General features: G+C 50.7%; 21 non-coding genes across 21 annotated transcripts; all 21 read left to right on the top strand.

Moving 5' to 3' along the window:
* The first annotated feature begins 224 nt into the window (after window positions 1-224).
* On the top strand, window positions 225-296 carry trnaq-uug (transfer RNA glutamine (anticodon UUG)). Its single transcript has one exon. It is a non-coding gene; the product is annotated as a tRNA-Gln (tRNA).
* Window positions 297-1,851: 1,555 nt separating this feature from the next.
* On the top strand, window positions 1,852-1,923 carry trnaq-cug (transfer RNA glutamine (anticodon CUG)). The gene has a single exon. It is a non-coding gene; the product is annotated as a tRNA-Gln (tRNA).
* A 318-nt stretch (window positions 1,924-2,241) lies between these two features.
* trnaq-uug (transfer RNA glutamine (anticodon UUG)) lies at window positions 2,242-2,313 on the top strand. The gene has a single exon. It is a non-coding gene; the product is annotated as a tRNA-Gln (tRNA).
* Window positions 2,314-3,868: 1,555 nt separating this feature from the next.
* Window positions 3,869-3,940, top strand: trnaq-cug (transfer RNA glutamine (anticodon CUG)). The gene has a single exon. It is a non-coding gene; the product is annotated as a tRNA-Gln (tRNA).
* Window positions 3,941-4,258: 318 nt separating this feature from the next.
* Window positions 4,259-4,330, top strand: trnaq-uug (transfer RNA glutamine (anticodon UUG)). Its single transcript has one exon. It is a non-coding gene; the product is annotated as a tRNA-Gln (tRNA).
* A 1,543-nt stretch (window positions 4,331-5,873) lies between these two features.
* Window positions 5,874-5,945, top strand: trnaq-cug (transfer RNA glutamine (anticodon CUG)). Its single transcript has one exon. It is a non-coding gene; the product is annotated as a tRNA-Gln (tRNA).
* Window positions 5,946-6,263: 318 nt separating this feature from the next.
* Window positions 6,264-6,335, top strand: trnaq-uug (transfer RNA glutamine (anticodon UUG)). The gene has a single exon. It is a non-coding gene; the product is annotated as a tRNA-Gln (tRNA).
* Window positions 6,336-7,890: 1,555 nt separating this feature from the next.
* Window positions 7,891-7,962, top strand: trnaq-cug (transfer RNA glutamine (anticodon CUG)). The gene has a single exon. It is a non-coding gene; the product is annotated as a tRNA-Gln (tRNA).
* Window positions 7,963-8,280: 318 nt separating this feature from the next.
* On the top strand, window positions 8,281-8,352 carry trnaq-uug (transfer RNA glutamine (anticodon UUG)). Its single transcript has one exon. It is a non-coding gene; the product is annotated as a tRNA-Gln (tRNA).
* A 1,555-nt stretch (window positions 8,353-9,907) lies between these two features.
* On the top strand, window positions 9,908-9,979 carry trnaq-cug (transfer RNA glutamine (anticodon CUG)). The gene has a single exon. It is a non-coding gene; the product is annotated as a tRNA-Gln (tRNA).
* Window positions 9,980-10,297: 318 nt separating this feature from the next.
* Window positions 10,298-10,369, top strand: trnaq-uug (transfer RNA glutamine (anticodon UUG)). Its single transcript has one exon. It is a non-coding gene; the product is annotated as a tRNA-Gln (tRNA).
* Window positions 10,370-11,924: 1,555 nt separating this feature from the next.
* Window positions 11,925-11,996, top strand: trnaq-cug (transfer RNA glutamine (anticodon CUG)). Its single transcript has one exon. It is a non-coding gene; the product is annotated as a tRNA-Gln (tRNA).
* Window positions 11,997-12,314: 318 nt separating this feature from the next.
* trnaq-uug (transfer RNA glutamine (anticodon UUG)) lies at window positions 12,315-12,386 on the top strand. The gene has a single exon. It is a non-coding gene; the product is annotated as a tRNA-Gln (tRNA).
* A 1,555-nt stretch (window positions 12,387-13,941) lies between these two features.
* On the top strand, window positions 13,942-14,013 carry trnaq-cug (transfer RNA glutamine (anticodon CUG)). Its single transcript has one exon. It is a non-coding gene; the product is annotated as a tRNA-Gln (tRNA).
* A 318-nt stretch (window positions 14,014-14,331) lies between these two features.
* On the top strand, window positions 14,332-14,403 carry trnaq-uug (transfer RNA glutamine (anticodon UUG)). Its single transcript has one exon. It is a non-coding gene; the product is annotated as a tRNA-Gln (tRNA).
* A 1,555-nt stretch (window positions 14,404-15,958) lies between these two features.
* On the top strand, window positions 15,959-16,030 carry trnaq-cug (transfer RNA glutamine (anticodon CUG)). The gene has a single exon. It is a non-coding gene; the product is annotated as a tRNA-Gln (tRNA).
* A 318-nt stretch (window positions 16,031-16,348) lies between these two features.
* On the top strand, window positions 16,349-16,420 carry trnaq-uug (transfer RNA glutamine (anticodon UUG)). The gene has a single exon. It is a non-coding gene; the product is annotated as a tRNA-Gln (tRNA).
* A 1,555-nt stretch (window positions 16,421-17,975) lies between these two features.
* trnaq-cug (transfer RNA glutamine (anticodon CUG)) lies at window positions 17,976-18,047 on the top strand. The gene has a single exon. It is a non-coding gene; the product is annotated as a tRNA-Gln (tRNA).
* A 318-nt stretch (window positions 18,048-18,365) lies between these two features.
* On the top strand, window positions 18,366-18,437 carry trnaq-uug (transfer RNA glutamine (anticodon UUG)). Its single transcript has one exon. It is a non-coding gene; the product is annotated as a tRNA-Gln (tRNA).
* A 1,945-nt stretch (window positions 18,438-20,382) lies between these two features.
* On the top strand, window positions 20,383-20,454 carry trnaq-uug (transfer RNA glutamine (anticodon UUG)). Its single transcript has one exon. It is a non-coding gene; the product is annotated as a tRNA-Gln (tRNA).
* A 1,945-nt stretch (window positions 20,455-22,399) lies between these two features.
* On the top strand, window positions 22,400-22,471 carry trnaq-uug (transfer RNA glutamine (anticodon UUG)). Its single transcript has one exon. It is a non-coding gene; the product is annotated as a tRNA-Gln (tRNA).
* Window positions 22,472-22,562: the final 91 nt, after the last annotated feature.

Here is a 22,562-nt window from a genome sequence, read left to right as displayed (position 1 = left end):
TCACTTTCCATTGCCATCCGTCTGACTGCTACTCTTATGCCAGCTGCCTGCCACGTGATCCACTCTTGCACTCGGTGCAGCTGGTGAAATCTTCCATTGAAAGGATGCACTGCTTTCCGTCAGACGACATATTGCATTCAAGTGCAGTCAGGGATGCTTGCAGGGACTGAGAATGCCAGGGGAGTTGGAGAAAAGACTGTAGCCCTGGCACAGGACAGCCACTTGGTTCCATGGTGTAATGGTGAGCACTCTGGACTTTGAATCCAGCGATCCGAGTTCAAATCTCGGTGGAACCGGCATTCTTGTTATCCCAGCTGCTGTTAAATTTGGGACACACAAGCGTTCGGCACATGGAGCTGAAATGCTGCTGCTGCGCCTTTCTTGTCTTCATCAAGAGGATTGAGCTTCAATGTCCAATTGCAACATCAGCCTGATCCACGTCTGCAGCAGAGCGACGTTGCAGCTTGTTCCGTGTCCTCAGTGCCTGCACTGCACAGGACAATGGCGTGAGCACAGCATTTCTTTGCAATCTGCATTCAGCAGGGGCGCTTCAACAAATTCAAGAGGGTTTCATCAAATGCAGGCGTCACAACGATTGTCTTCTTGCCCTCGAGCAAATGTGCATGTCATCGTTTCTTGCTTCACTGCCTTGCAACGTTTATAAACTGATCATCTGGCAAGTGTGCCAAACTAGAGTGTGCTGAGAAATGGCAAACACAAGCAGTGACATTAGAAGCTGCAGCCTGGACTGTCCGAGTTGCACAGCATCCACACCTTTAGAACAACTAGTGGGGAAGCTGAAGGTGTGCCTGAGAAAAGATTAAGCCGGAATGCAGACTGGAAATTACAATGTCCAGTGCTTGCAATTTGCTCGTGAAAATGCATTGCTATTTGGAGGGCTCAGCAAGGTATGGCCATTTGCAGTGCAGCTCCCCGTCACAAACCCCGTTGCCGAGGCATTGACTTTATCCCCATTCCCGACCGCTATCTGACGCTGAGACACACGATTGGAAAGCTCGATGTCCCACTTGAGCCTTAGCCGGTCCGCCACCCGCACGTCTGGTCCATCAGCAAGGACACCAACTTGCACCTCTGCAACGTCACGCGACTAAGTCCCTGCCTCAGCTGATCCGCTGCTGACGTCTTCATCCGTGCCTCTGTTACCTGTGGACTTGACTATTCCAAAACGCCGGCGGACATCCTTCCGGTTTGCACCCTCCGTAAATGCGAGCTCATGGAAATCTCTGCTGCCCAGGTCCTAATTGGCACCTAGTGCAGCTCACCCAGCAACCCTGTGTTGGCGCAACGACATTGTCAACCGCTCTGACGACCGCTGATTTTTCGAATTCCCATGCCTGTTTAAAATTCCTTTGCCGCCTCGCACCTGCGTATCGCCGTAAGCTCATTCAGCTGTTCAAAGCTAGCAGAATCTCTGCGCTCCTCCCATCTTGAACTCTTTGGCTGCCCCGATTATAGCGTCGGTGGCCGTGCCTTCAGCTGCCTGTTCGCTAAGCTCTGCAATTGCCTCCTTAAAAGCGACGGCCTTTCTCGCTCTTTGTCCTTGTTTGAGGCGCTCTTTCAAAGCAAAGGATTGGATCAAGCTTTTGATCAGCTGTGCAAATATATCCTTCTGAAGAGGCTCGCCGCAAATGATGTCGGATAGTGCTGCAAAGTGTCTTGCAGATATTTTCTTACTCCAAGGCTGCTGTGCAGATGTAAGCGGTTGCTGATATTGCGTCTGGCCTCTTCCTGCGCAGGAAACATTCCACAGTTCTGTTCGATGTCGTCTGTGCTTTTGTAAAAGAGAAAGCTATGTCTGATTGACAACTTGCAAAGGCAAAGTTGCCTCTGGGTTCCATGGTGTAATGGTGAGCACTCTGGGCTCTGAATCCAGCGATCCGAGTTCAAATCTCGGTGGCACCTTATTTTCTCACTCCGCGCGATTCCATTTGCAAAAAGGGCAGCTTTTGCAATTTCACAACAAGGTCCAATTCAGGAGGAAAAGTTTCCGCCCAGATCACTTTCCATTGCCATCCGTCTGACTGCTACTCTTCTGCCAGCTGCCTGCCACGTGATCCACTCTTGCACTCGGTGCAGCTGGTGAAATCTTCCATTGAAAGGATGCACTGCTTTCCGTCAGACGACATATTGCATTCAAGTGCAGTCAGGGATGCTTGCAGGGACTGAGAATGCCAGGGGAGTTGGAGAAAAGACTGTAGCCCTGGCACAGGACAGCCACTTGGTTCCATGGTGTAATGGTGAGCACTCTGGACTTTGAATCCAGCGATCCGAGTTCAAATCTCGGTGGAACCGGCATTCTTGTTGTCCCAGCTGCTGTTAAATTTGGGACACACAAGCGTTCGGCACATGGAGCTGAAATGCTGCTGCTGCGCCTTTCTTGTCTTCATCAAGAGGATTGAGCTTCAATGTCCAATTGCAACATCAGCCTGATCCACGTCTGCAGCAGAGCGACGTTGCAGCTTGTTCCGTGTCCTCAGTGCCTGCACTGCACAGGACAATGGCGTGAGCACAGCATTTCTTTGCAATCTGCATTCAGCAGGGGCGCTTCAACAAATTCAAGAGGGTTTCATCAAATGCAGGCGTCACAACGATTGTCTTCTTGCCCTCGAGCAAATGTGCATGTCATCGTTTCTTGCTTCACTGCCTTGCAACGTTTATAAACTGATCATCTGGCAAGTGTGCCAAACTAGAGTGTGCTGAGAAATGGCAAACACAAGCAGTGACATTAGAAGCTGCAGCCTGGACTGTCCGAGTTGCACAGCATCCACACCTTGAGAACAACTAGTGGGGAAGCTGAAGGTGTGCCTGAGAAAAGATTAAGCCGGAATGCAGACTGGAAATTACAATGTCCAGTGCTTGCAATTTGCTCGTGAAAATGCATTGCTATTTGGAGGGCTCAGCAAGGTATGGCCATTTGCAGTGCAGCTCCCCGTCACAAACCCCGTTGCCGAGGCATTGACTTTATCCCCATTCCCGACCGCTATCTGACGCTGAGACACACGATTGGAAACCTCGGTGTCCCACTTGAGCCTTAGCCGGTCCGCCACCCGCACGTCTGGTCCATCAGCAAGGACACCTACTTGCACCTCTGCAACGTCACGCGACTAAGTCCCTGCCTCAGCTGATCCGCTGCTGACGTCTTCATCCGTGCCTCTGTTACCTGTGGACTTGACTATTCCAAAACGCCGGCGGACATCCTTCCGGTTTGCACCCTCCGTAAATGCGAGCTCATGGAAATCTCTGCTGCCCAGGTCCTAATTGGCACCTAGTGCAGCTCACCCAGCAACCCTGTGTTGGCGCAACGACATTGTCAACCGCTCTGACGACCGCTGATTTTTCGAATTCCCATGCCTGTTTAAAATTCCTTTGCCGCCTCGCCCCTGCGTATCGCCGTAAGCTCATTCAGCTGTTCAAAGCTAGCAGAATCTCTGCGCTCCTCCCATCTTGAACTCTTTGGCTGCCCCGATTATAGCGTCGGTGGCCGTGCCTTCAGCTGCCTGTTCGCTAAGCTCTGCAATTGCCTCCTTAAAAGCGACGGCCTTTCTCGCTCTTTGTCCTTGTTTGAGGCGCTCTTTCAAAGCAAAGGATTGGATCAAGCTTTTGATCAGCTGTGCAAATATATCCTTCTGAAGAGGCTCGCCGCAAATGATGTCGGATAGTGCTGCAAAGTGTCTTGCAGATATTTTCTTACTCCAAGGCTGCTGTGCAGATGTAAGTGGTTGCTGATATTGCGTCTGGCCTCTTCCTGCGCAGGAAACATTCCACAGTTCTGTTCGATGTCGTCTGTGCTTTTGTAAAAGAGAAAGCTATGTCTGATTGACAACTTGCAAAGGCAAAGTTGCCTCTGGGTTCCATGGTGTAATGGTGAGCACTCTGGGCTCTGAATCCAGCGATCCGAGTTCAAATCTCAGTGGAACCTTATTTTCTCACTCCGCGCGATTCCATTTGCAAAAAGGGCAGCTTTTGCAATTTCACAACAAGGTCCAATTCAGGAGGAAAAGTTTCCGCCCAGATCACTTTCCATTGCCATCCGTCTGACTGCTACTCTTATGCCAGCTGCCTGCCACGTGATCCACTCTTGCACTCGGTGCAGCTGGTGAAATCTTCCATTGAAAGGATGCACTGCTTTCCGTCAGACGACATATTGCATTCAAGTGCAGTCAGGGATGCTTGCAGGGACTGAGAATGCCAGGGGAGTTGGAGAAAAGACTGTAGCCCTGGCACAGGACAGCCACTTGGTTCCATGGTGTAATGGTGAGCACTCTGGACTTTGAATCCAGCGATCCGAGTTCAAATCTCGGTGGAACTGGCATTCTTGTTGTCCCAGCTGCTGTTAAATTTGGGACACACAAGCGTTCGGCACATGGAGCTGAAATGCTGCTGCTGCGCCTTTCTTGTCTTCATCAAGAGGATTGAGCTTCAATGTCCAATTGCAACATCAGCCTGATCCACGTCTGCAGCAGAGCGACGTTGCAGCTTGTTCCGTGTCCTCAGTGCCTGCACTGCACAGGACAATGGCGTGAGCACAGCATTTCTTTGCAATCTGCATTCAGCAGGGGCGCTTCAACAAATTCAAGAGGGTTTCATCAAATGCAGGCGTCACAACGATTGTCTTCTTGCCCTCGAGCAAATGTGCATGTCATCGTTTCTTGCTTCACTGCCTTGCAACGTTTATAAACTGATCATCTGGCAAGTGTGCCAAACTAGAGTGTGCTGAGAAATGGCAAACACAAGCAGTGACATTAGAAGCTGCAGCCTGGACTGTCCGAGTTGCACAGCATCCACACCTTGAGAACAACTAGTGGGGAAGCTGAGAAAAGATTAAGCCGGAATGCAGACTGGAAATTACAATGTCCAGTGCTTGCAATTTGCTCGTGAAAATGCATTGCTATTTGGAGGGCTCAGCAAGGTATGGCCATTTGCAGTGCAGCTCCCCGTCACAAACCCCGTTGCCGAGGCATTGACTTTATCCCCATTCCCGACCGCTATCTGACGCTGAGACACACGATTGGAAACCTCGGTGTCCCACTTGAGCCTTAGCCGGTCCGCCACCCGCACGTCTGGTCCATCAGCAAGGACACCTACTTGCACCTCTGCAACGTCACGCGACTAAGTCCCTGCCTCAGCTGATCCGCTGCTGACGTCTTCATCCGTGCCTCTGTTACCTGTGGACTTGACTATTCCAAAACGCCGGCGGACATCCTTCCGGTTTGCACCCTCCGTAAATGCGAGCTCATGGAAATCTCTGCTGCCCAGGTCCTAATTGGCACCTAGTGCAGCTCACCCAGCAACCCTGTGTTGGCGCAACGACATTGTCAACCGCTCTGACGACCGCTGATTTTTCGAATTCCCATGCCTGTTTAAAATTCCTTTGCCGCCTCGCCCCTGCGTATCGCCGTAAGCTCATTCAGCTGTTCAAAGCTAGCAGAATCTCTGCGCTCCTCCCATCTTGAACTCTTTGGCTGCCCCGATTATAGCGTCGGTGGCCGTGCCTTCAGCTGCCTGTTCGCTAAGCTCTGCAATTGCCTCCTTAAAAGCGACGGCCTTTCTCGCTCTTTGTCCTTGTTTGAGGCGCTCTTTCAAAGCAAAGGATTGGATCAAGCTTTTGATCAGCTGTGCAAATATATCCTTCTGAAGAGGCTCGCCGCAAATGATGTCGGATAGTGCTGCAAAGTGTCTTGCAGATATTTTCTTACTCCAAGGCTGCTGTGCAGATGTAAGTGGTTGCTGATATTGCGTCTGGCCTCTTCCTGCGCAGGAAACATTCCACAGTTCTGTTCGATGTCGTCTGTGCTTTTGTAAAAGAGAAAGCTATGTCTGATTGACAACTTGCAAAGGCAAAGTTGCCTCTGGGTTCCATGGTGTAATGGTGAGCACTCTGGGCTCTGAATCCAGCGATCCGAGTTCAAATCTCAGTGGAACCTTATTTTCTCACTCCGCGCGATTCCATTTGCAAAAAGGGCAGCTTTTGCAATTTCACAACAAGGTCCAATTCAGGAGGAAAAGTTTCCGCCCAGATCACTTTCCATTGCCATCCGTCTGACTGCTACTCTTATGCCAGCTGCCTGCCACGTGATCCACTCTTGCACTCGGTGCAGCTGGTGAAATCTTCCATTGAAAGGATGCACTGCTTTCCGTCAGACGACATATTGCATTCAAGTGCAGTCAGGGATGCTTGCAGGGACTGAGAATGCCAGGGGAGTTGGAGAAAAGACTGTAGCCCTGGCACAGGACAGCCACTTGGTTCCATGGTGTAATGGTGAGCACTCTGGACTTTGAATCCAGCGATCCGAGTTCAAATCTCGGTGGAACTGGCATTCTTGTTGTCCCAGCTGCTGTTAAATTTGGGACACACAAGCGTTCGGCACATGGAGCTGAAATGCTGCTGCTGCGCCTTTCTTGTCTTCATCAAGAGGATTGAGCTTCAATGTCCAATTGCAACATCAGCCTGATCCACGTCTGCAGCAGAGCGACGTTGCAGCTTGTTCCGTGTCCTCAGTGCCTGCACTGCACAGGACAATGGCGTGAGCACAGCATTTCTTTGCAATCTGCATTCAGCAGGGGCGCTTCAACAAATTCAAGAGGGTTTCATCAAATGCAGGCGTCACAACGATTGTCTTCTTGCCCTCGAGCAAATGTGCATGTCATCGTTTCTTGCTTCACTGCCTTGCAACGTTTATAAACTGATCATCTGGCAAGTGTGCCAAACTAGAGTGTGCTGAGAAATGGCAAACACAAGCAGTGACATTAGAAGCTGCAGCCTGGACTGTCCGAGTTGCACAGCATCCACACCTTTAGAACAACTAGTGGGGAAGCTGAAGGTGTGCCTGAGAAAAGATTAAGCCGGAATGCAGACTGGAAATTACAATGTCCAGTGCTTGCAATTTGCTCGTGAAAATGCATTGCTATTTGGAGGGCTCAGCAAGGTATGGCCATTTGCAGTGCAGCTCCCCGTCACAAACCCCGTTGCCGAGGCATTGACTTTATCCCCATTCCCGACCGCTATCTGACGCTGAGACACACGATTGGAAAGCTCGATGTCCCACTTGAGCCTTAGCCGGTCCGCCACCCGCACGTCTGGTCCATCAGCAAGGACACCAACTTGCACCTCTGCAACGTCACGCGACTAAGTCCCTGCCTCAGCTGATCCGCTGCTGACGTCTTCATCCGTGCCTCTGTTACCTGTGGACTTGACTATTCCAAAACGCCGGCGGACATCCTTCCGGTTTGCACCCTCCGTAAATGCGAGCTCATGGAAATCTCTGCTGCCCAGGTCCTAATTGGCACCTAGTGCAGCTCACCCAGCAACCCTGTGTTGGCGCAACGACATTGTCAACCGCTCTGACGACCGCTGATTTTTCGAATTCCCATGCCTGTTTAAAATTCCTTTGCCGCCTCGCACCTGCGTATCGCCGTAAGCTCATTCAGCTGTTCAAAGCTAGCAGAATCTCTGCGCTCCTCCCATCTTGAACTCTTTGGCTGCCCCGATTATAGCGTCGGTGGCCGTGCCTTCAGCTGCCTGTTCGCTAAGCTCTGCAATTGCCTCCTTAAAAGCGACGGCCTTTCTCGCTCTTTGTCCTTGTTTGAGGCGCTCTTTCAAAGCAAAGGATTGGATCAAGCTTTTGATCAGCTGTGCAAATATATCCTTCTGAAGAGGCTCGCCGCAAATGATGTCGGATAGTGCTGCAAAGTGTCTTGCAGATATTTTCTTACTCCAAGGCTGCTGTGCAGATGTAAGTGGTTGCTGATATTGCGTCTGGCCTCTTCCTGCGCAGGAAACATTCCACAGTTCTGTTCGATGTCGTCTGTGCTTTTGTAAAAGAGAAAGCTATGTCTGATTGACAACTTGCAAAGGCAAAGTTGCCTCTGGGTTCCATGGTGTAATGGTGAGCACTCTGGGCTCTGAATCCAGCGATCTGAGTTCAAATCTCAGTGGAACCTTATTTTCTCACTCCGCGCGATTCCATTTGCAAAAAGGGCAGCTTTTGCAATTTCACAACAAGGTCCAATTCAGGAGGAAAAGTTTCCGCCCAGATCACTTTCCATTGCCATCCGTCTGACTGCTACTCTTATGCCAGCTGCCTGCCACGTGATCCACTCTTGCACTCGGTGCAGCTGGTGAAATCTTCCATTGAAAGGATGCACTGCTTTCCGTCAGACGACATATTGCATTCAAGTGCAGTCAGGGATGCTTGCAGGGACTGAGAATGCCAGGGGAGTTGGAGAAAAGACTGTAGCCCTGGCACAGGACAGCCACTTGGTTCCATGGTGTAATGGTGAGCACTCTGGACTTTGAATCCAGCGATCCGAGTTCAAATCTCGGTGGAACCGGCATTCTTGTTATCCCAGCTGCTGTTAAATTTGGGACACACAAGCGTTCGGCACATGGAGCTGAAATGCTGCTGCTGCGCCTTTCTTGTCTTCATCAAGAGGATTGAGCTTCAATGTCCAATTGCAACATCAGCCTGATCCACGTCTGCAGCAGAGCGACGTTGCAGCTTGTTCCGTGTCCTCAGTGCCTGCACTGCACAGGACAATGGCGTGAGCACAGCATTTCTTTGCAATCTGCATTCAGCAGGGGCGCTTCAACAAATTCAAGAGGGTTTCATCAAATGCAGGCGTCACAACGATTGTCTTCTTGCCCTCGAGCAAATGTGCATGTCATCGTTTCTTGCTTCACTGCCTTGCAACGTTTATAAACTGATCATCTGGCAAGTGTGCCAAACTAGAGTGTGCTGAGAAATGGCAAACACAAGCAGTGACATTAGAAGCTGCAGCCTGGACTGTCCGAGTTGCACAGCATCCACACCTTTAGAACAACTAGTGGGGAAGCTGAAGGTGTGCCTGAGAAAAGATTAAGCCGGAATGCAGACTGGAAATTACAATGTCCAGTGCTTGCAATTTGCTCGTGAAAATGCATTGCTATTTGGAGGGCTCAGCAAGGTATGGCCATTTGCAGTGCAGCTCCCCGTCACAAACCCCGTTGCCGAGGCATTGACTTTATCCCCATTCCCGACCGCTATCTGACGCTGAGACACACGATTGGAAAGCTCGATGTCCCACTTGAGCCTTAGCCGGTCCGCCACCCGCACGTCTGGTCCATCAGCAAGGACACCAACTTGCACCTCTGCAACGTCACGCGACTAAGTCCCTGCCTCAGCTGATCCGCTGCTGACGTCTTCATCCGTGCCTCTGTTACCTGTGGACTTGACTATTCCAAAACGCCGGCGGACATCCTTCCGGTTTGCACCCTCCGTAAATGCGAGCTCATGGAAATCTCTGCTGCCCAGGTCCTAATTGGCACCTAGTGCAGCTCACCCAGCAACCCTGTGTTGGCGCAACGACATTGTCAACCGCTCTGACGACCGCTGATTTTTCGAATTCCCATGCCTGTTTAAAATTCCTTTGCCGCCTCGCACCTGCGTATCGCCGTAAGCTCATTCAGCTGTTCAAAGCTAGCAGAATCTCTGCGCTCCTCCCATCTTGAACTCTTTGGCTGCCCCGATTATAGCGTCGGTGGCCGTGCCTTCAGCTGCCTGTTCGCTAAGCTCTGCAATTGCCTCCTTAAAAGCGACGGCCTTTCTCGCTCTTTGTCCTTGTTTGAGGCGCTCTTTCAAAGCAAAGGATTGGATCAAGCTTTTGATCAGCTGTGCAAATATATCCTTCTGAAGAGGCTCGCCGCAAATGATGTCGGATAGTGCTGCAAAGTGTCTTGCAGATATTTTCTTACTCCAAGGCTGCTGTGCAGATGTAAGCGGTTGCTGATATTGCGTCTGGCCTCTTCCTGCGCAGGAAACATTCCACAGTTCTGTTCGATGTCGTCTGTGCTTTTGTAAAAGAGAAAGCTATGTCTGATTGACAACTTGCAAAGGCAAAGTTGCCTCTGGGTTCCATGGTGTAATGGTGAGCACTCTGGGCTCTGAATCCAGCGATCCGAGTTCAAATCTCGGTGGCACCTTATTTTCTCACTCCGCGCGATTCCATTTGCAAAAAGGGCAGCTTTTGCAATTTCACAACAAGGTCCAATTCAGGAGGAAAAGTTTCCGCCCAGATCACTTTCCATTGCCATCCGTCTGACTGCTACTCTTCTGCCAGCTGCCTGCCACGTGATCCACTCTTGCACTCGGTGCAGCTGGTGAAATCTTCCATTGAAAGGATGCACTGCTTTCCGTCAGACGACATATTGCATTCAAGTGCAGTCAGGGATGCTTGCAGGGACTGAGAATGCCAGGGGAGTTGGAGAAAAGACTGTAGCCCTGGCACAGGACAGCCACTTGGTTCCATGGTGTAATGGTGAGCACTCTGGACTTTGAATCCAGCGATCCGAGTTCAAATCTCGGTGGAACCGGCATTCTTGTTGTCCCAGCTGCTGTTAAATTTGGGACACACAAGCGTTCGGCACATGGAGCTGAAATGCTGCTGCTGCGCCTTTCTTGTCTTCATCAAGAGGATTGAGCTTCAATGTCCAATTGCAACATCAGCCTGATCCACGTCTGCAGCAGAGCGACGTTGCAGCTTGTTCCGTGTCCTCAGTGCCTGCACTGCACAGGACAATGGCGTGAGCACAGCATTTCTTTGCAATCTGCATTCAGCAGGGGCGCTTCAACAAATTCAAGAGGGTTTCATCAAATGCAGGCGTCACAACGATTGTCTTCTTGCCCTCGAGCAAATGTGCATGTCATCGTTTCTTGCTTCACTGCCTTGCAACGTTTATAAACTGATCATCTGGCAAGTGTGCCAAACTAGAGTGTGCTGAGAAATGGCAAACACAAGCAGTGACATTAGAAGCTGCAGCCTGGACTGTCCGAGTTGCACAGCATCCACACCTTGAGAACAACTAGTGGGGAAGCTGAAGGTGTGCCTGAGAAAAGATTAAGCCGGAATGCAGACTGGAAATTACAATGTCCAGTGCTTGCAATTTGCTCGTGAAAATGCATTGCTATTTGGAGGGCTCAGCAAGGTATGGCCATTTGCAGTGCAGCTCCCCGTCACAAACCCCGTTGCCGAGGCATTGACTTTATCCCCATTCCCGACCGCTATCTGACGCTGAGACACACGATTGGAAACCTCGGTGTCCCACTTGAGCCTTAGCCGGTCCGCCACCCGCACGTCTGGTCCATCAGCAAGGACACCTACTTGCACCTCTGCAACGTCACGCGACTAAGTCCCTGCCTCAGCTGATCCGCTGCTGACGTCTTCATCCGTGCCTCTGTTACCTGTGGACTTGACTATTCCAAAACGCCGGCGGACATCCTTCCGGTTTGCACCCTCCGTAAATGCGAGCTCATGGAAATCTCTGCTGCCCAGGTCCTAATTGGCACCTAGTGCAGCTCACCCAGCAACCCTGTGTTGGCGCAACGACATTGTCAACCGCTCTGACGACCGCTGATTTTTCGAATTCCCATGCCTGTTTAAAATTCCTTTGCCGCCTCGCCCCTGCGTATCGCCGTAAGCTCATTCAGCTGTTCAAAGCTAGCAGAATCTCTGCGCTCCTCCCATCTTGAACTCTTTGGCTGCCCCGATTATAGCGTCGGTGGCCGTGCCTTCAGCTGCCTGTTCGCTAAGCTCTGCAATTGCCTCCTTAAAAGCGACGGCCTTTCTCGCTCTTTGTCCTTGTTTGAGGCGCTCTTTCAAAGCAAAGGATTGGATCAAGCTTTTGATCAGCTGTGCAAATATATCCTTCTGAAGAGGCTCGCCGCAAATGATGTCGGATAGTGCTGCAAAGTGTCTTGCAGATATTTTCTTACTCCAAGGCTGCTGTGCAGATGTAAGTGGTTGCTGATATTGCGTCTGGCCTCTTCCTGCGCAGGAAACATTCCACAGTTCTGTTCGATGTCGTCTGTGCTTTTGTAAAAGAGAAAGCTATGTCTGATTGACAACTTGCAAAGGCAAAGTTGCCTCTGGGTTCCATGGTGTAATGGTGAGCACTCTGGGCTCTGAATCCAGCGATCCGAGTTCAAATCTCAGTGGAACCTTATTTTCTCACTCCGCGCGATTCCATTTGCAAAAAGGGCAGCTTTTGCAATTTCACAACAAGGTCCAATTCAGGAGGAAAAGTTTCCGCCCAGATCACTTTCCATTGCCATCCGTCTGACTGCTACTCTTATGCCAGCTGCCTGCCACGTGATCCACTCTTGCACTCGGTGCAGCTGGTGAAATCTTCCATTGAAAGGATGCACTGCTTTCCGTCAGACGACATATTGCATTCAAGTGCAGTCAGGGATGCTTGCAGGGACTGAGAATGCCAGGGGAGTTGGAGAAAAGACTGTAGCCCTGGCACAGGACAGCCACTTGGTTCCATGGTGTAATGGTGAGCACTCTGGACTTTGAATCCAGCGATCCGAGTTCAAATCTCGGTGGAACTGGCATTCTTGTTGTCCCAGCTGCTGTTAAATTTGGGACACACAAGCGTTCGGCACATGGAGCTGAAATGCTGCTGCTGCGCCTTTCTTGTCTTCATCAAGAGGATTGAGCTTCAATGTCCAATTGCAACATCAGCCTGATCCACGTCTGCAGCAGAGCGACGTTGCAGCTTGTTCCGTGTCCTCAGTGCCTGCACTGCACAGGACAATGGCGTGAGCACAGCATTTCTTTGCAATCTGCATTCAGCAGGGGCGCTTCAACAAATTCAAGAGGGTTTCATCAAATGCAGGCGTCACAACGATTGTCTTCTTGCCCTCGAGCAAATGTGCATGTCATCGTTTCTTGCTTCACTGCCTTGCAACGTTTATAAACTGATCATCTGGCAAGTGTGCCAAACTAGAGTGTGCTGAGAAATGGCAAACACAAGCAGTGACATTAGAAGCTGCAGCCTGGACTGTCCGAGTTGCACAGCATCCACACCTTTAGAACAACTAGTGGGGAAGCTGAAGGTGTGCCTGAGAAAAGATTAAGCCGGAATGCAGACTGGAAATTACAATGTCCAGTGCTTGCAATTTGCTCGTGAAAATGCATTGCTATTTGGAGGGCTCAGCAAGGTATGGCCATTTGCAGTGCAGCTCCCCGTCACAAACCCCGTTGCCGAGGCATTGACTTTATCCCCATTCCCGACCGCTATCTGACGCTGAGACACACGATTGGAAAGCTCGATGTCCCACTTGAGCCTTAGCCGGTCCGCCACCCGCACGTCTGGTCCATCAGCAAGGACACCAACTTGCACCTCTGCAACGTCACGCGACTAAGTCCCTGCCTCAGCTGATCCGCTGCTGACGTCTTCATCCGTGCCTCTGTTACCTGTGGACTTGACTATTCCAAAACGCCGGCGGACATCCTTCCGGTTTGCACCCTCCGTAAATGCGAGCTCATGGAAATCTCTGCTGCCCAGGTCCTAATTGGCACCTAGTGCAGCTCACCCAGCAACCCTGTGTTGGCGCAACGACATTGTCAACCGCTCTGACGACCGCTGATTTTTCGAATTCCCATGCCTGTTTAAAATTCCTTTGCCGCCTCGCACCTGCGTATCGCCGTAAGCTCATTCAGCTGTTCAAAGCTAGCAGAATCTCTGCGCTCCTCCCATCTTGAACTCTTTGGCTGCCCCGATTATAGCGTCGGTGGCCGTGCCTTCAGCTGCCTGTTCGCTAAGCTCTGCAATTGCCTCCTTAAAAGCGACGGCCTTTCTCGCTCTTTGTCCTTGTTTGAGGCGCTCTTTCAAAGCAAAGGATTGGATCAAGCTTTTGATCAGCTGTGCAAATATATCCTTCTGAAGAGGCTCGCCGCAAATGATGTCGGATAGTGCTGCAAAGTGTCTTGCAGATATTTTCTTACTCCAAGGCTGCTGTGCAGATGTAAGTGGTTGCTGATATTGCGTCTGGCCTCTTCCTGCGCAGGAAACATTCCACAGTTCTGTTCGATGTCGTCTGTGCTTTTGTAAAAGAGAAAGCTATGTCTGATTGACAACTTGCAAAGGCAAAGTTGCCTCTGGGTTCCATGGTGTAATGGTGAGCACTCTGGGCTCTGAATCCAGCGATCTGAGTTCAAATCTCAGTGGAACCTTATTTTCTCACTCCGCGCGATTCCATTTGCAAAAAGGGCAGCTTTTGCAATTTCACAACAAGGTCCAATTCAGGAGGAAAAGTTTCCGCCCAGATCACTTTCCATTGCCATCCGTCTGACTGCTACTCTTATGCCAGCTGCCTGCCACGTGATCCACTCTTGCACTCGGTGCAGCTGGTGAAATCTTCCATTGAAAGGATGCACTGCTTTCCGTCAGACGACATATTGCATTCAAGTGCAGTCAGGGATGCTTGCAGGGACTGAGAATGCCAGGGGAGTTGGAGAAAAGACTGTAGCCCTGGCACAGGACAGCCACTTGGTTCCATGGTGTAATGGTGAGCACTCTGGACTTTGAATCCAGCGATCCGAGTTCAAATCTCGGTGGAACCGGCATTCTTGTTGTCCCAGCTGCTGTTAAATTTGGGACACACAAGCGTTCGGCACATGGAGTTGAAATGCTGCTGCTGCGCCTTTCTTGTCTTCATCAAGAGGATTGAGCTTCAATGTCCAATTGCAACATCAGCCTGATCCACGTCTGCAGCAGAGCGACGTTGCAGCTTGTTCCGTGTCCTCAGTGCCTGCACTGCACAGGACAATGGCGTGAGCACAGCATTTCTTTGCAATCTGCATTCAGCAGGGGCGCTTCAACAAATTCAAGAGGGTTTCATCAAATGCAGGCGTCACAACGATTGTCTTCTTGCCCTCGAGCAAATGTGCATGTCATCGTTTCTTGCTTCACTGCCTTGCAACGTTTATAAACTGATCATCTGGCAAGTGTGCCAAACTAGAGTGTGCTGAGAAATGGCAAACACAAGCAGTGACATTAGAAGCTGCAGCCTGGACTGTCCGAGTTGCACAGCATCCACACCTTTAGAACAACTAGTGGGGAAGCTGAAGGTGTGCCTGAGAAAAGATTAAGCCGGAATGCAGACTGGAAATTACAATGTCCAGTGCTTGCAATTTGCTCGTGAAAATGCATTGCTATTTGGAGGGCTCAGCAAGGTATGGCCATTTGCAGTGCAGCTCCCCGTCACAAACCCCGTTGCCGAGGCATTGACTTTATCCCCATTCCCGACCGCTATCTGACGCTGAGACACACGATTGGAAAGCTCGATGTCCCACTTGAGCCTTAGCCGGTCCGCCACCCGCACGTCTGGTCCATCAGCAAGGACACCAACTTGCACCTCTGCAACGTCACGCGACTAAGTCCCTGCCTCAGCTGATCCGCTGCTGACGTCTTCATCCGTGCCTCTGTTACCTGTGGACTTGACTATTCCAAAACGCCGGCGGACATCCTTCCGGTTTGCACCCTCCGTAAATGCGAGCTCATGGAAATCTCTGCTGCCCAGGTCCTAATTGGCACCTAGTGCAGCTCACCCAGCAACCCTGTGTTGGCGCAACGACATTGTCAACCGCTCTGACGACCGCTGATTTTTCGAATTCCCATGCCTGTTTAAAATTCCTTTGCCGCCTCGCACCTGCGTATCGCCGTAAGCTCATTCAGCTGTTCAAAGCTAGCAGAATCTCTGCGCTCCTCCCATCTTGAACTCTTTGGCTGCCCCGATTATAGCGTCGGTGGCCGTGCCTTCAGCTGCCTGTTCGCTAAGCTCTGCAATTGCCTCCTTAAAAGCGACGGCCTTTCTCGCTCTTTGTCCTTGTTTGAGGCGCTCTTTCAAAGCAAAGGATTGGATCAAGCTTTTGATCAGCTGTGCAAATATATCCTTCTGAAGAGGCTCGCCGCAAATGATGTCGGATAGTGCTGCAAAGTGTCTTGCAGATATTTTCTTACTCCAAGGCTGCTGTGCAGATGTAAGCGGTTGCTGATATTGCGTCTGGCCTCTTCCTGCGCAGGAAACATTCCACAGTTCTGTTCGATGTCGTCTGTGCTTTTGTAAAAGAGAAAGCTATGTCTGATTGACAACTTGCAAAGGCAAAGTTGCCTCTGGGTTCCATGGTGTAATGGTGAGCACTCTGGGCTCTGAATCCAGCGATCCGAGTTCAAATCTCGGTGGCACCTTATTTTCTCACTCCGCGCGATTCCATTTGCAAAAAGGGCAGCTTTTGCAATTTCACAACAAGGTCCAATTCAGGAGGAAAAGTTTCCGCCCAGATCACTTTCCATTGCCATCCGTCTGACTGCTACTCTTCTGCCAGCTGCCTGCCACGTGATCCACTCTTGCACTCGGTGCAGCTGGTGAAATCTTCCATTGAAAGGATGCACTGCTTTCCGTCAGACGACATATTGCATTCAAGTGCAGTCAGGGATGCTTGCAGGGACTGAGAATGCCAGGGGAGTTGGAGAAAAGACTGTAGCCCTGGCACAGGACAGCCACTTGGTTCCATGGTGTAATGGTGAGCACTCTGGACTTTGAATCCAGCGATCCGAGTTCAAATCTCGGTGGAACCGGCATTCTTGTTGTCCCAGCTGCTGTTAAATTTGGGACACACAAGCGTTCGGCACATGGAGCTGAAATGCTGCTGCTGCGCCTTTCTTGTCTTCATCAAGAGGATTGAGCTTCAATGTCCAATTGCAACATCAGCCTGATCCACGTCTGCAGCAGAGCGACGTTGCAGCTTGTTCCGTGTCCTCAGTGCCTGCACTGCACAGGACAATGGCGTGAGCACAGCATTTCTTTGCAATCTGCATTCAGCAGGGGCGCTTCAACAAATTCAAGAGGGTTTCATCAAATGCAGGCGTCACAACGATTGTCTTCTTGCCCTCGAGCAAATGTGCATGTCATCGTTTCTTGCTTCACTGCCTTGCAACGTTTATAAACTGATCATCTGGCAAGTGTGCCAAACTAGAGTGTGCTGAGAAATGGCAAACACAAGCAGTGACATTAGAAGCTGCAGCCTGGACTGTCCGAGTTGCACAGCATCCACACCTTTAGAACAACTAGTGGGGAAGCTGAAGGTGTGCCTGAGAAAAGATTAAGCCGGAATGCAGACTGGAAATTACAATGCCCAGTGCTTGCAATTTGCTCGTGAAAATGCATTGCTATTTGGAGGGCTCAGCAAGGTATGGCCATTTGCAGTGCAGCTCCCCGTCACAAACCCCGTTGCCGAGGCATTGACTTTATCCCCATTCCCGACCGCTATCTGACGCTGAGACACACGATTGGAAACCTCGGTGTCCCACTTGAGCCTTAGCCGGTCCGCCACTCGCACGTCTGGTCCATCAGCAAGGACACCTACTTGCACCTCTGCAACGTCACGCGACTAAGTCCCTGCCTCAGCTGATCCGCTGCTGACGTCTTCATCCGTGCCTCTGTTACCTGTGGACTTGACTATTCCAAAACGCCGGCGGACATCCTTCCGGTTTGCACCCTCCGTAAATGCGAGCTCATGGAAATCTCTGCTGCCCAGGTCCTAATTGGCACCTAGTGCAGCTCACCCAGCAACCCTGTGTTGGCGCAACGACATTGTCAACCGCTCTGACGACCGCTGATTTTTCGAATTCCCATGCCTGTTTAAAATTCCTTTGCCGCCTCGCACCTGCGTATCGCCGTAAGCTCATTCAGCTGTTCAAAGCTAGCAGAATCTCTGCGCTCCTCCCATCTTGAACTCTTTGGCTGCCCCGATTATAGCGTCGGTGGCCGTGCCTTCAGCTGCCTGTTCGCTAAGCTCTGCAATTGCCTCCTTAAAAGCGACGGCCTTTCTCGCTCTTTGTCCTTGTTTGAGGCGCTCTTTCAAAGCAAAGGATTGGATCAAGCTTTTGATCAGCTGTGCAAATATATCCTTCTGAAGAGGCTCGCCGCAAATGATGTCGGATAGTGCTGCAAAGTGTCTTGCAGATATTTTCTTACTCCAAGGCTGCTGTGCAGATGTAAGCGGTTGCTGATATTGCGTCTGGCCTCTTCCTGCGCAGGAAACATTCCACAGTTCTGTTCGATGTCGTCTGTGCTTTTGTAAAAGAGAAAGCTATGTCTGATTGACAACTTGCAAAGGCAAAGTTGCCTCTGGGTTCCATGGTGTAATGGTGAGCACTCTGGGCTCTGAATCCAGCGATCCGAGTTCAAATCTCGGTGGAACCTTATTTTCTCACTCCGCGCGATTCCATTTGCAAAAAGGGCAGCTTTTGCAATTTCACAACAAGGTCCAATTCAGGAGGAAAAGTTTCCGCCCAGATCACTTTCCATTGCCATCCGTCTGACTGCTACTCTTCTGCCAGCTGCCTGCCACGTGATCCACTCTTGCACTCGGTGCAGCTGGTGAAATCTTCCATTGAAAGGATGCACTGCTTTCCGTCAGACGACATATTGCATTCAAGTGCAGTCAGGGATGCTTGCAGGGACTGAGAATGCCAGGGGAGTTGGAGAAAAGACTGTAGCCCTGGCACAGGACAGCCACTTGGTTCCATGGTGTAATGGTGAGCACTCTGGACTTTGAATCCAGCGATCCGAGTTCAAATCTCGGTGGAACCGGCATTCTTGTTGTCCCAGCTGCTGTTAAATTTGGGACACACAAGCGTTCGGCACATGGAGCTGAAATGCTGCTGCTGCGCCTTTCTTGTCTTCATCAAGAGGATTGAGCTTCAATGTCCAATTGCAACATCAGCCTGATCCACGTCTGCAGCAGAGCGACGTTGCAGCTTGTTCCGTGTCCTCAGTGCCTGCACTGCACAGGACAATGGCGTGAGCACAGCATTTCTTTGCAATCTGCATTCAGCAGGGGCGCTTCAACAAATTCAAGAGGGTTTCATCAAATGCAGGCGTCACAACGATTGTCTTCTTGCCCTCGAGCAAATGTGCATGTCATCGTTTCTTGCTTCACTGCCTTGCAACGTTTATAAACTGATCATCTGGCAAGTGTGCCAAACTAGAGTGTGCTGAGAAATGGCAAACACAAGCAGTGACATTAGAAGCTGCAGCCTGGACTGTCCGAGTTGCACAGCATCCACACCTTTAGAACAACTAGTGGGGAAGCTGAAGGTGTGCCTGAGAAAAGATTAAGCCGGAATGCAGACTGGAAATTACAATGTCCAGTGCTTGCAATTTGCTCGTGAAAATGCATTGCTATTTGGAGGGCTCAGCAAGGTATGGCCATTTGCAGTGCAGCTCCCCGTCACAAACTCCGTTGCCGAGGCATTGACTTTATCCCCATTCCCGACCGCTATCTGACGCTGAGACACACGATTGGAAACCTCGGTGTCCCACTTGAGCCTTAGCCGGTCCGCCACCCGCACGTCTGGTCCATCAGCAAGGACACCTACTTGCACCTCTGCAATGTCACGCGACTAAGTCCCTGCCTCAGCTGATCCGCTGCTGACGTCTTCATCCGTGCCTCTGTTACCTGTGGACTTGACTATTCCAAAACGCCGGCGGACATCCTTCCGGTTTGCACCCTCCGTAAATGCGAGCTCATGGAAATCTCTGCTGCCCAGGTCCTAATTGGCACCTAGTGCAGCTCACCCAGCAACCCTGTGTTGGCGCAACGACATTGTCAACCGCTCTGACGACCGCTGATTTTTCGAATTCCCATGCCTGTTTAAAATTCCTTTGCCGCCTCGCCCCTGCGTATCGCCTTAAGCTCATTCAGCTGTTCAAAGCTAGCAGAATCTCTGCGCTCCTCCCATCTTGAACTCTTTGGCTGCCCCGATTATAGCGTCGGTGGCCGTGCCTTCAGCTGCCTGTTCGCTAAGCTCTGCAATTGCCTCCTTAAAAGCGACGGCCTTTCTCGCTCTTTGTCCTTGTTTGAGGCGCTCTTTCAAAGCAAAGGATTGGATCAAGCTTTTGATCAGCTGTGCAAATATATCCTTCTGAAGAGGCTCGCCGCAAATGATGTCGGATAGTGCTGCAAAGTGTCTTGCAGATATTTTCTTACTCCAAGGCTGCTGTGCAGATGTAAGTGGTTGCTGATATTGCGTCTGGCCTCTTCCTGCGCAGGAAACATTCCACAGCTCTGTTCGATGTCGTCTGTGCTTTTGTAAAAGAGAAAGCTATGTCTGATTGACAACTTGCAAAGGCAAAGATGCCTCTGGGTTCCATGGTCTAATGGTGAGCACTCTGGGCTCTAAATCCAGCGATCCGAGTTCAAAACTCGGTGGAACCTTATTTTCTCACTCCGCGCGATTCCATTTGCAAAAAGGGCAGCTTTTGCAATTTCACAACAAGGTCCAATTCAGGAGGAAAAGTTTCCGCCCAGATCACTTTCCATTGCCATCCGTCTGACTGCTACTCTTATGCCAGCTGCCTGCCACGTGATCCACTCTTGCACTCGGTGCAGCTGGTGAAATCTTCCATTGAAAGGATGCACTGCTTTCCGTCAGACGACATATTGCATTCAAGTGCAGTCAGGGATGCTTGCAGGGACTGAGAATGCCAGGGGAGTTGGAGAAAAGACTGTAGCCCTGGCACAGGACAGCCACTTGGTTCCATGGTGTAATGGTGAGCACTCTGGACTTTGAATCCAGCGATCCGAGTTCAAATCTCGGTGGAACCGGCATTCTTGTTGTCCCAGCTGCTGTTAAATTTGGGACACACAAGCGTTCGGCACATGGAGCTGAAATGCTGCTGCTGCGCCTTTCTTGTCTTCATCAAGAGGATTGAGCTTCAATGTCCAATTGCAACATCAGCCTGATCCACGTCTGCAGCAGAGCGACGTTGCAGCTTGTTCCGTGTCCTCAGTGCCTGCACTGCACAGGACAATGGCGTGAGCACAGCATTTCTTTGCAATCTGCATTCAGCAGGGGCGCTTCAACAAATTCAAGAGGGTTTCATCAAATGCAGGCGTCACAACGATTGTCTTCTTGCCCTCGAGCAAATGTGCATGTCATCGTTTCTTGCTTCACTGCCTTGCAACGTTTATAAACTGATCATCTGGCAAGTGTGCCAAACTAGAGTGTGCTGAGAAATGGCAAACACAAGCAGTGACATTAGAAGCTGCAGCCTGGACTGTCCGAGTTGCACAGCATCCACACCTTTAGAACAACTAGTGGGGAAGCTGAAGGTGTGCCTGAGAAAAGATTAAGCCGGAATGCAGACTGGAAATTACAATGTCCAGTGCTTGCAATTTGCTCGTGAAAATGCATTGCTATTTGGAGGGCTCAGCAAGGTATGGCCATTTGCAGTGCAGCTCCCCGTCACAAACTCCGTTGCCGAGGCATTGACTTTATCCCCATTCCCGACCGCTATCTGACGCTGAGACACACGATTGGAAACCTCGGTGTCCCACTTGAGCCTTAGCCGGTCCGCCACCCGCACGTCTGGTCCATCAGCAAGGACACCTACTTGCACCTCTGCAATGTCACGCGACTAAGTCCCTGCCTCAGCTGATCCGCTGCTGACGTCTTCATCCGTGCCTCTGTTACCTGTGGACTTGACTATTCCAAAACGCCGGCGGACATCCTTCCGGTTTGCACCCTCCGTAAATGCGAGCTCATGGAAATCTCTGCTGCCCAGGTCCTAATTGGCACCTAGTGCAGCTCACCCAGCAACCCTGTGTTGGCGCAACGACATTGTCAACCGCTCTGACGACCGCTGATTTTTCGAATTCCCATGCCTGTTTAAAATTCCTTTGCCGCCTCGCCCCTGCGTATCGCCTTAAGCTCATTCAGCTGTTCAAAGCTAGCAGAATCTCTGCGCTCCTCCCATCTTGAACTCTTTGGCTGCCCCGATTATAGCGTCGGTGGCCGTGCCTTCAGCTGCCTGTTCGCTAAGCTCTGCAATTGCCTCCTTAAAAGCGACGGCCTTTCTCGCTCTTTGTCCTTGTTTGAGGCGCTCTTTCAAAGCAAAGGATTGGATCAAGCTTTTGATCAGCTGTGCAAATATATCCTTCTGAAGAGGCTCGCCGCAAATGATGTCGGATAGTGCTGCAAAGTGTCTTGCAGATATTTTCTTACTCCAAGGCTGCTGTGCAGATGTAAGTGGTTGCTGATATTGCGTCTGGCCTCTTCCTGCGCAGGAAACATTCCACAGCTCTGTTCGATGTCGTCTGTGCTTTTGTAAAAGAGAAAGCTATGTCTGATTGACAACTTGCAAAGGCAAAGATGCCTCTGGGTTCCATGGTCTAATGGTGAGCACTCTGGGCTCTAAATCCAGCGATCCGAGTTCAAAACTCGGTGGAACCTTATTTTCTCACTCCGCGCGATTCCATTTGCAAAAAGGGCAGCTTTTGCAATTTCACAACAAGGTCCAATTCAGGAGGAAAAGTTTCCGCCCAGATCACTTTCCATTGCCATCCGTCTGACTGCTACTCTTATGCCAGCTGCCTGCCACGTGATCCACTCTTGCACTCGGTGCAGCTGGTGAAATCTTCCATTGAAAGGATGCACTGCTTTCCGTCAGACGACATATTGCATTCAAGTGCAGTCAGGGATGCTTGCAGGGACTGAGAATGCCAGGGGAGTTGGAGAAAAGACTGTAGCCCTGGCACAGGACAGCCACTTGGTTCCATGGTGTAATGGTGAGCACTCTGGACTTTGAATCCAGCGATCCGAGTTCAAATCTCGGTGGAACCGGCATTCTTGTTGTCCCAGCTGCTGTTAAATTTGGGACACACAAGCGTTCGGCACATGGAGCTGAAATGCTGCTGCTGCGCCTTTCTTGTCT

This window comes from Heterodontus francisci, chromosome 48, assembly GCF_036365525.1.
Source record: "Heterodontus francisci isolate sHetFra1 chromosome 48, sHetFra1.hap1, whole genome shotgun sequence".
Taxonomy (NCBI): Eukaryota; Metazoa; Chordata; class Chondrichthyes; order Heterodontiformes; family Heterodontidae; genus Heterodontus; species Heterodontus francisci.
This window is presented reverse-complemented; position numbering and strand designations above follow the sequence as displayed.